Genomic DNA, 8,468 nt, shown 5'->3' with positions numbered 1-8,468 from the left:
ACCTTGCTAAATAAAACAACACAACCACTACACTTCATCAACGTGGTTATACAACTAAATCAACGGACCCACTACACCTCCTCAACGTGGATCTTAATTAAAACAATAACATATACCACTTTAAGGTGGTATACTGTCAATTTTGATACACAAAATTGACCTCTGTGCCCTACACTTCCTCCACAGGCACAGACTTCTCTTGTCATTCACCTCCTCAACAAACAATAGGCCTCTATTGTCATTCACCTCCCCAACAGATAATAGACATCTATTGTCCCCAACAAACAATAGACCTCCATTGTCATTCACTTCCACAACAGACAATAGACATGCAGATTCACTTCCTGTCCAACACTGCATAACTCTTACGCGTTTTCTTCACTTAAAATAAAAATTTGCTTCGATTTACTTCGATCATCAAAGCCATTTCAAAAATAAAAATAATCATCTGTTCTACTACTACCAAGTCCTGTTAGTAACAAAACAGATGAGTGCATGCACATGTTTCCTCTGAAAATGAAACCCTTTATTCTTATAATTTAGTCTAATAATCATTAATTTCTTCTTTTATTCTTAAATTTGGAAGAGCAGTTGTGATTACCTTTTTTTTAGGTGGCCACCTGATTGTATTGCCCATCGAGAAGCCAGCTGTGGTCTCTGGTTCTGTGCTCTTTTCATGTCCCATCTTGATTGCCAAGTGTTGTGCTCTTTTCCAATCCCATCCTCGTCGCCATTTGTTGTGGTTTTCCCTTTTGGGTTCTTTAAGAATAAAATACTCAAGCAGTAGGTTTCATTTTCAAAAGATAGACTTTTATTAACCAGAGTAACAAAAGCCGAGCAGTCCTGCAAAGACCCCAAGACTCACTGAAAAACTTTCCCCTGTGCTAGAGCATTTAAAGTCTTGCTCGCACGCTATCCTATTCCCAAGGGTTTAACATATGGTTCATATCATATAGAGAACATATGGCATCACTTTTCTAGGACTGTGGGTCCTTTGTTCTTACCCTCTGGTAATTTTCTACACACACACACACACAGGTTATATTCATATAGAAAGATATAAAAACCTAATGGTAAAGTAACTGGTTATATCCATATAGAAAAACATAAAACCAATAACAACAAAATGGTAAATATAAACATAATGGTAAAGTATTTGATACCCATATTCGGATTAAAACAAACCACTTCAGCCACCAGTGAAAAGCACACATTAAAATAAACAATGACATAATTTACATCTAAAAATGTCCTGCACAAAATAAAAACAAAGCAAAAAATATATACAAAAACATTATGTATATATTTTTTGCTTTGTTTTTATTTTGTGCAGGACATTTTTAGATGTAAATTATGTCATTGTTTATTTTAATGTGTGCTTTTCACTGGTGGCACAATATTTTTTGCAAATCATAAATTGTTACAATAAAAAATATTAACACATGAGATAAGGGAAATCATTGTGGTGATGTTTTTTATTTATTGTGTGGCTGCGTTAAAAAATTCTCATGCAAATAACGATTACAATTTTTTCATAAGTTTGTTGTGTGGCTGTATTGCGTTTATTTTATGTAAATAATAATTCAAATGTTTTCATAAGAAACCTTAATGTATATGAACTTGATTTGTAAGTGTACTTTGGGGTTGGACCTTGCTTGGGTTTCTTGGGTCCGATTTCAAAGCCCCCGGTGAGGGTGGGCGCAGCGATGTCCTCTGCTGGCGTCAGGTCATGTGTAGAGGCAGATCCACCTCCCGTTACACGGGGTGCCCGATTTATCCTGGCAAGGTTAGGATTCCCCCGTCTCCTGACATCATTGTAGCGCTTGGCGAAACGATGGTGATGCCAGCTTAAGAGACAATTAGGCTATTTCCTCTCACACCTGTTTAACCGACGCTGATTTGGGCGGGTTTCTCCCATCCCCATACAAAACAACTTCTCTGTCTTTGACTGCTCTTACAAGAACGTGGGTCTCATCGGCTGTGAACCGATCCTGGTGTGCGCCTGGTAAATCCGTCATAATAATAGCCATGGAACCCGCCATGGAACTTGCGCCCTTGCGTTTAAAGCTCACGTAACACATGCTGTTTCTGCATTTCTGATGTTAATCTGGAGTACCTATAGAGTAGTATGACATCCTTTATATCTCTGAAGAGTCTTTAGTTTAATCTGATTTATAAAAGAAAGATTAGCTTTACAGAATCTTTCCGATAACGTACGAAAAAATGAAGAAGGAGGAGTTACTACCGCAGGAGGAGCGAGTACGAGTCATGCAACACTATACAACATTGTTTTAACTTATGATTCACTACATGTTCGTGTCATTTATATAATATACACGCGCCTATTTCCAACATAAGACAGAAGTCTTACTTACCACGTGTAACTCGTCATGACCCGGTTCTGAAAATCCACAGCATCAAACACACACGCAAAACTCCGCTGCTAATCCGGATAATAAACTATTTCCATTGTTTCCAAAGGCTGGATGTCTTCTCCTAACATCCAAAAACACACTTCTTCTTGTGCCATTGTTGACCATTGTTAAATTAAACAAAGCTGAGTGGCATGATAAGCTGTTAGCAAGCTCTAGCGTCTCCCGCTGACTGACAGCGGGGCGGGGTTTTCCGGGGGAAGTTTTCCGGCGGAAGCCCATATAAAGAAGTGATACGTATCGAAAACCCCTGAAACGTCAGTTAGAACTGTAATCGAAAAAAACTAGCCGAAACTTGTACGAACCCTGGCGAAGTGCATTCGGCACAGAAATACTCTGAAACACGCCCAACTGCGGTTTTGACACTTTGCCTACGTTTAGCATGAGGAAACAACTCTATAACTGTGTTAATAAGTCAGAATGCTTGAAATACCATTAAACCCCCCCTTTAAAGGGAATGTTGGATAGCGTTCTGATTGGTTTATTTGACGTTACGCCCAAACCACACCTATGAATAATGAACCTACTTCAGACCAACCCCTTATTGATTTGCGCCTGGCGCAAGACTTATTTCTCCCGCCGGGAAAATAGCACAGCGCCCAAGATACGCCCACAAAGTCACTAGCGCTTTGCGCTTCGCACTTGCGTTTCAGATTGTTAAAAAAGGGCCCTATGTGTGTGTGTATATATATATATATATATATATATATATATATATATATATATATATATATATATATATATATATATATATATAAACAAAGTATATAATAACAAAGAGTGGTGGCAGAATCTGATTAGACACAGCAATAGGACTCAGGGAAGAAGTGATTATTATTATTATTATTATTATTATTAGAAAGTGTCAGTCTCAGAAGTGACTTTTGAAAGAAGTCGTGGCAGCCTCCTTTGATGGTTTAGGCACTAATGCAATGTTTGGTGGCAGCGCAGGCTGTGGCAGGGCAAGTGAGAAGGTTGGGACTTTGAACACAATGTTTGGATTGAGCCTTGTCAATGGGCTTCTGGATGAGTTCGTCTACAAACTGTGTGGTATGAAGATTTTCTTCAAGACCCAATGCTTGGATCTCATGCAGAACATTTGGTTGAACCGTGCTTCTCCTGTAAAGGGTAGGATATTAGATTAGATTCAACGTTACTGTCATTATGCAGAATACAAGTATAAATAAAAAACAATGTGTAATTTGTGTCCAACCAAAACTGCAAAAAAATATAGTGCAGTGTAGACAGTAGTATACTGTTTGTTTACAGAAGGTGGTTAGAGTAATATAAACAAAATATAAATGTGTTCAGTTTATTAGCTGTTACCTTGTAAAGGCAGAATAAATATGTACATGTAATATGAAGCATGTATGTATGTGCGATGTAGTAGCAGTAACCTAATAGTAGTACAAATAATATTGATTTATGCAGTGTATAAACAGAATATATTATAAGAAAAACACAATAAATATTCATATTCAGCAAGAACCATATAGATATGTACAGCTATGTGCAGTGTGGTACCATTGTAGTGCAGGAACCTTCATTGGGGAGGTATTTCAAAAGTGCGCTGTGAAAGACTTCCAGCGGCCCTGTGTGCAATTATATAAAGAGAAAGAAAGAAAGAAGGGATATAACAAATTAAAACATGATCATTAGGATTTGGAAAAACAATCAAGTGTACAAGCGCAACTTCTCACCAGTATGTTTGAACAGGGTCATCTTTTCCATGCCTCTCAGAAGCCTTTTGTCAAGGACCAGCGATGGCAGGTCTTGAAATGCCACAGAATCCTTCTTCATGTCCCCCTTACTGGTTGCACAGGAAAACCACATATGATTTAGGACAGACCTATAAAAGATAATTAGTAAACAATTAGTAACTTTGAACCTTGCAAACCAATGTTAAGTCTCCCACATTACAAACCAACACTGACCTGGTCCATGCAAGGAGGATTTCATTGTTCTTTTTCCCCCTTCTTCTGCATCTTCTTCCGGAAACCTGTGAGTAAATGCAGAACAATACTTTTGCATTACTTTCACCAAAATAACAGCGGAAGTTTGACTTTGCAGGTAGATTTTGAATTTCACCACCGGATACATAAAGTCTGAATATGAATATGCAAAGTAACTAAAGCTATAAAAATGATATGCAATACAGTAATATGCAATGATAGATTGCATATTACTAAATTTTACAGATAAAATGCAATGGTATTTACGTGTAACAAGCATAAATAGTATTTAATTAATAATGTACATCTCGCAAATGTATCTGCAGTAATCTCAACCATCGAATAACTTTACAGCAACAGGCTTTCGTGCTTACGCAACTCTAGAAGTAGCTCGGTAGCTAACAGTTGTTTTATTTTGAGAACAGCCAACTTATGTGTCATTGTCTATCTAACGTTACTTTGCTAACTTTACTGCTTACAATTGTACCACTATGTAAAGGCTACTGTGTGATCAGAAACGAGTATTAGCAAAAGTCTTACCTCTAACGTAGACAAATGCGTTTGATACCAGATGGCCCCAGCTGTTCGTCGTGTCTATGAAGGTAAACATGAACGGAATTGCAGTGTCCTTTAGCGTGTTTCACTGCAGGGCACAGTGGGTTCGATGTCTTCATGCTTGAAATGGAGACTGCAAACCCTCAGGTTTTTCAACTTTACATCATCGGTGTCTTCTCGAAACTTTGGGTGGTTGATAGCCCGCAGCCATTGTTTACACCGCGGCAAATGATGAAAACCTATAGCTTGTCCTTTACCGGTTTTGGTCGAACATCCAGGTACAACGCAACTTATCACCATTTTGATGTGGAAAAGGTAGTATTTATAATAATATATCAACTAAATCGTCGCAGAGACGTTTACTGGTGTCTGTAAAAGTTGTATTTAGCCTAGTTGAATCTCCCTCCCTCCTGCCGTCTCGAACCGATAGGCGTGACTAGGGAGTGGCCTCGTAGAGCAGCAAAGCAATGCATTCTGGGATTTGGTGTTTTTCATCCACATGAGCCAAAAAACACATTTTCTGGCTTTTCTCGGCCTAGAAGGCACCATTTTCTAAAATAACTTCACACTTCTACTACATAGGCGACCCAATTTAATAATATATTCAAATTTAAATTGTCTGAAGAATTCCTTTAAATTGTTCATTCGTGGTTAGTTGTTTTTACGGTTTCTTGTTATTCTTTTAAAATTGTTAGTATTTAATGTGTTATAGTTTGGATAAATATTTTTGTTTTAAATAAACTTGTTTTGGGTTAAATGAAGGTGTTTCTACTATGCTTTTAAATTTGTAATTTAGTTCTTTGTTGATACCTTTGGCTGAAATTAGGTTTATCTGCACCAGTACTCTAATACTGAATTTACCCTATAATTACACAGAACAAGGGGGTAACACGTGCCACTTTAATTTACAGCCCGCAGATGTCGTACTTACTCTGTAACTACGTGAAACAAAGGCGTAACAAGTGACACTTTAATTTACAGCCCGCAGTTGTCGTACTTACTCTGTAACTATGTGAAACAAAGGGGTAACAAGTGCCACTTTAATTTACAGCCCGCAGATGTCATACTTACTCTGTAACTACGTGAAACAAAGGCGTAACAAGTGCCACTTTAATTTACAGCCTGCAGTTGTCGTACTTACTCTGTAACTACCCGAAACAAAGGGGTAACAAGTGCCACTTTAATTTACAGCCCGCAGATGTCGTATTTACTCTGTAACTACGTGAAACAAAGGGTTAACAAGTGCCACTTTAATTTACAGCCCGCAGATGCTGTATTTACTCTGTAACTACCTGAAACAAAGGCGTAACAACTGCCACTTTAATTTACAGCCCGCAGATGTCGTATTTACTCTGTAACTACCTGAAACAAAGGCGTAACAAGTGCCACTTTAATTTACAGCCAGCAGATGCCGTATTTACTCTGTATCTACGTGAAACAAAGGGGTAACAAATGCCACTTTAATTTACAGCCCGCAGATGCCGTATTTACTCTGTAACTACATGAAACAAGGGGTAACAAGTTTGACTTAAACTGTAACAACACAAAAAAATTGTATTTACACAGTAACTACAGAAAATAGTTCTAGTTTTGCTTGCTTTGTTTTCACTATAGTTGCCTTGCCTATTTTTAAGGTAAATAACCTTTGTAATATTAAAAATATAGGAACTTATAACTGTCACAACCCCCATTTCCATATTCTACCATCTGCATTCCTGTGCTTACTGATAGTGATCACAGACATTGTCACAGCTGTTTATTCAATACAGTGGGGGTTAAAGGTGTGGTCTTCTGATTGGTCAGTTTAAATGTATCATGTTAGGTTTAGTCACATGGTCAAGGGATAGAGAATAAAGGTCTTGGTTTTCATGAGCTCTGGGCTTTTGCCTTTTGGAATTTGCCTTTTGCTTGCTGCCCTCTGCTTTTCCTTTTTACCTGAGTTAATGGGTTTAGGCCATTAGGCCAAGATTCCAGTTCTTAAAGGTGATTCTCTTTCTTCTAAACTTTCTTTCTTTCTCTGTTCTCTATCTTATCAGGTAATATCTCACATACATTGGAAACAGTTAATTGTTTGTATTAAGTACCATTTCATGCATTTATAGTGTAATCATTTAAATTGTAACTTTAAGTCAGTACTGTTATTAAACATTTTCATTTACAAATCTGTTGTTTAGATTTGATTTAGTGTTAATACTTAAACGCTACATATTTCAATTCAATATATTTATATTCTAGCAATGCTCTCCCACATATTTTGCTCTTATAACTGCACTTATTTCCGCCGTTGGTATAGGTTGCAGAAGGGTGATAATTGACCAGAAATACACAGTTTTATTAGCCTGGGTGCCAGCCGATCTTAGCCCCGCCCACCACATTTTGAAAAACGGGAAGATTGGTCTGGGGTTTTTCCGTTGAGGAGCTACTATGCGAGTCCCAAAGCTGGTCGACAAATCAAATTGTGAGGGCGGGCTTTATACGATGATGGACAGATGATCAACAGTAACGTAATGAACCACGTCACCAAAGAGCGCGTGTGTTAAACCTGTTTACAATGAAATGGCTGCCGCTGGAGAATTCAGATGTGTGGATTCTGACATTGAGTCTGTTCTAAAAGATATCGACAGAGCATTGATTTAAAAAGAGGAACAGAGAATATCCACCATATATAATAAATTATCACGGTTGGAATGCGATGTCTCATTAGAAAATTTAAGAGCAGCTTGGCAAGAAGATCTTGGAATAGATATCACCGACTGGCAATGGGAAGCAGCCCAAGAACGGGTTCACTCTTCTTCTTTGTGCATCAGGCATGGTTTAATACAGTTCAAGATTTTACAAAGACTTCACCTATCTAAACTAAAGCTCTCAAAGATGTTCTCTTCGGTGGACCCATTATGCGACAGATGCTGTCAAACACCAGCCACACTAGGACATATGTTCTGGAATTGTCATAGTATTCAGAATTATTGGATTTCGGTTTTTCAATTACTATCAAAGGTGTTGGAAAGACCGGTAGACCCAGACCCAATTCTGGCTATTTTTGGTACTAGTGGTGACAGTATGGAGCTCTCTAAAAGTCAGTGTATTGTGCTTGGTGTTATTACACTCCTAGAACGCAGACTGATTTTGCTTAATTGGAAACAGAAAAATCCACCTCTTTGCTCTGTCCTGGTTAAAGATATTATGTACCACCTTCAGCTCGAAAATATTAGATTTTCTTTAAAAAACAAGACTGATAACTTTTATGCAGTATGGGAACCGTTTATTAATTACTTTAATAAGACAGCAATAATTGAACCCTGATCCCATGATCCCCCCTTCTTTTTTTTCCCTTCTCTCTTTCTTTCTCCTCTATATTATTACCTGTACTCAAATATAATTTACTTACATATGAAAGAATAGTATTGTATACTGTATCTGCAAAGTGAATATTGTTGAAATTTTTCTTTGTGCCAATGCAAAAAACCAATAAAGAAAAAAAAAGAGGAACAGAGAAACGCAATCAAGGCATTTGTTTATGTTTTTGCCA

General features: G+C 37.7%; 1 long non-coding RNA gene across 1 annotated transcript; it reads right to left on the bottom strand.

Moving 5' to 3' along the window:
- Window positions 1-3,274: 3,274 nt before the first annotated feature.
- Window positions 3,275-5,570, bottom strand: LOC129435333 (uncharacterized). The gene is made up of 4 exons (XR_008641235.2): window positions 4,367-5,570; window positions 4,133-4,281; window positions 3,957-4,024; window positions 3,275-3,551 (listed from the first exon to the last, which is right to left on the bottom strand). It is a non-coding gene; the product is annotated as an uncharacterized lncRNA (long non-coding RNA).
- Between the last annotated feature and the right edge of the window lie 2,898 nt (window positions 5,571-8,468).

Source organism: Misgurnus anguillicaudatus, chromosome 5, assembly GCF_027580225.2.
Source record: "Misgurnus anguillicaudatus chromosome 5, ASM2758022v2, whole genome shotgun sequence".
Classification (NCBI taxonomy): domain Eukaryota; kingdom Metazoa; phylum Chordata; class Actinopteri; order Cypriniformes; family Cobitidae; genus Misgurnus; species Misgurnus anguillicaudatus.
This window is presented reverse-complemented; position numbering and strand designations above follow the sequence as displayed.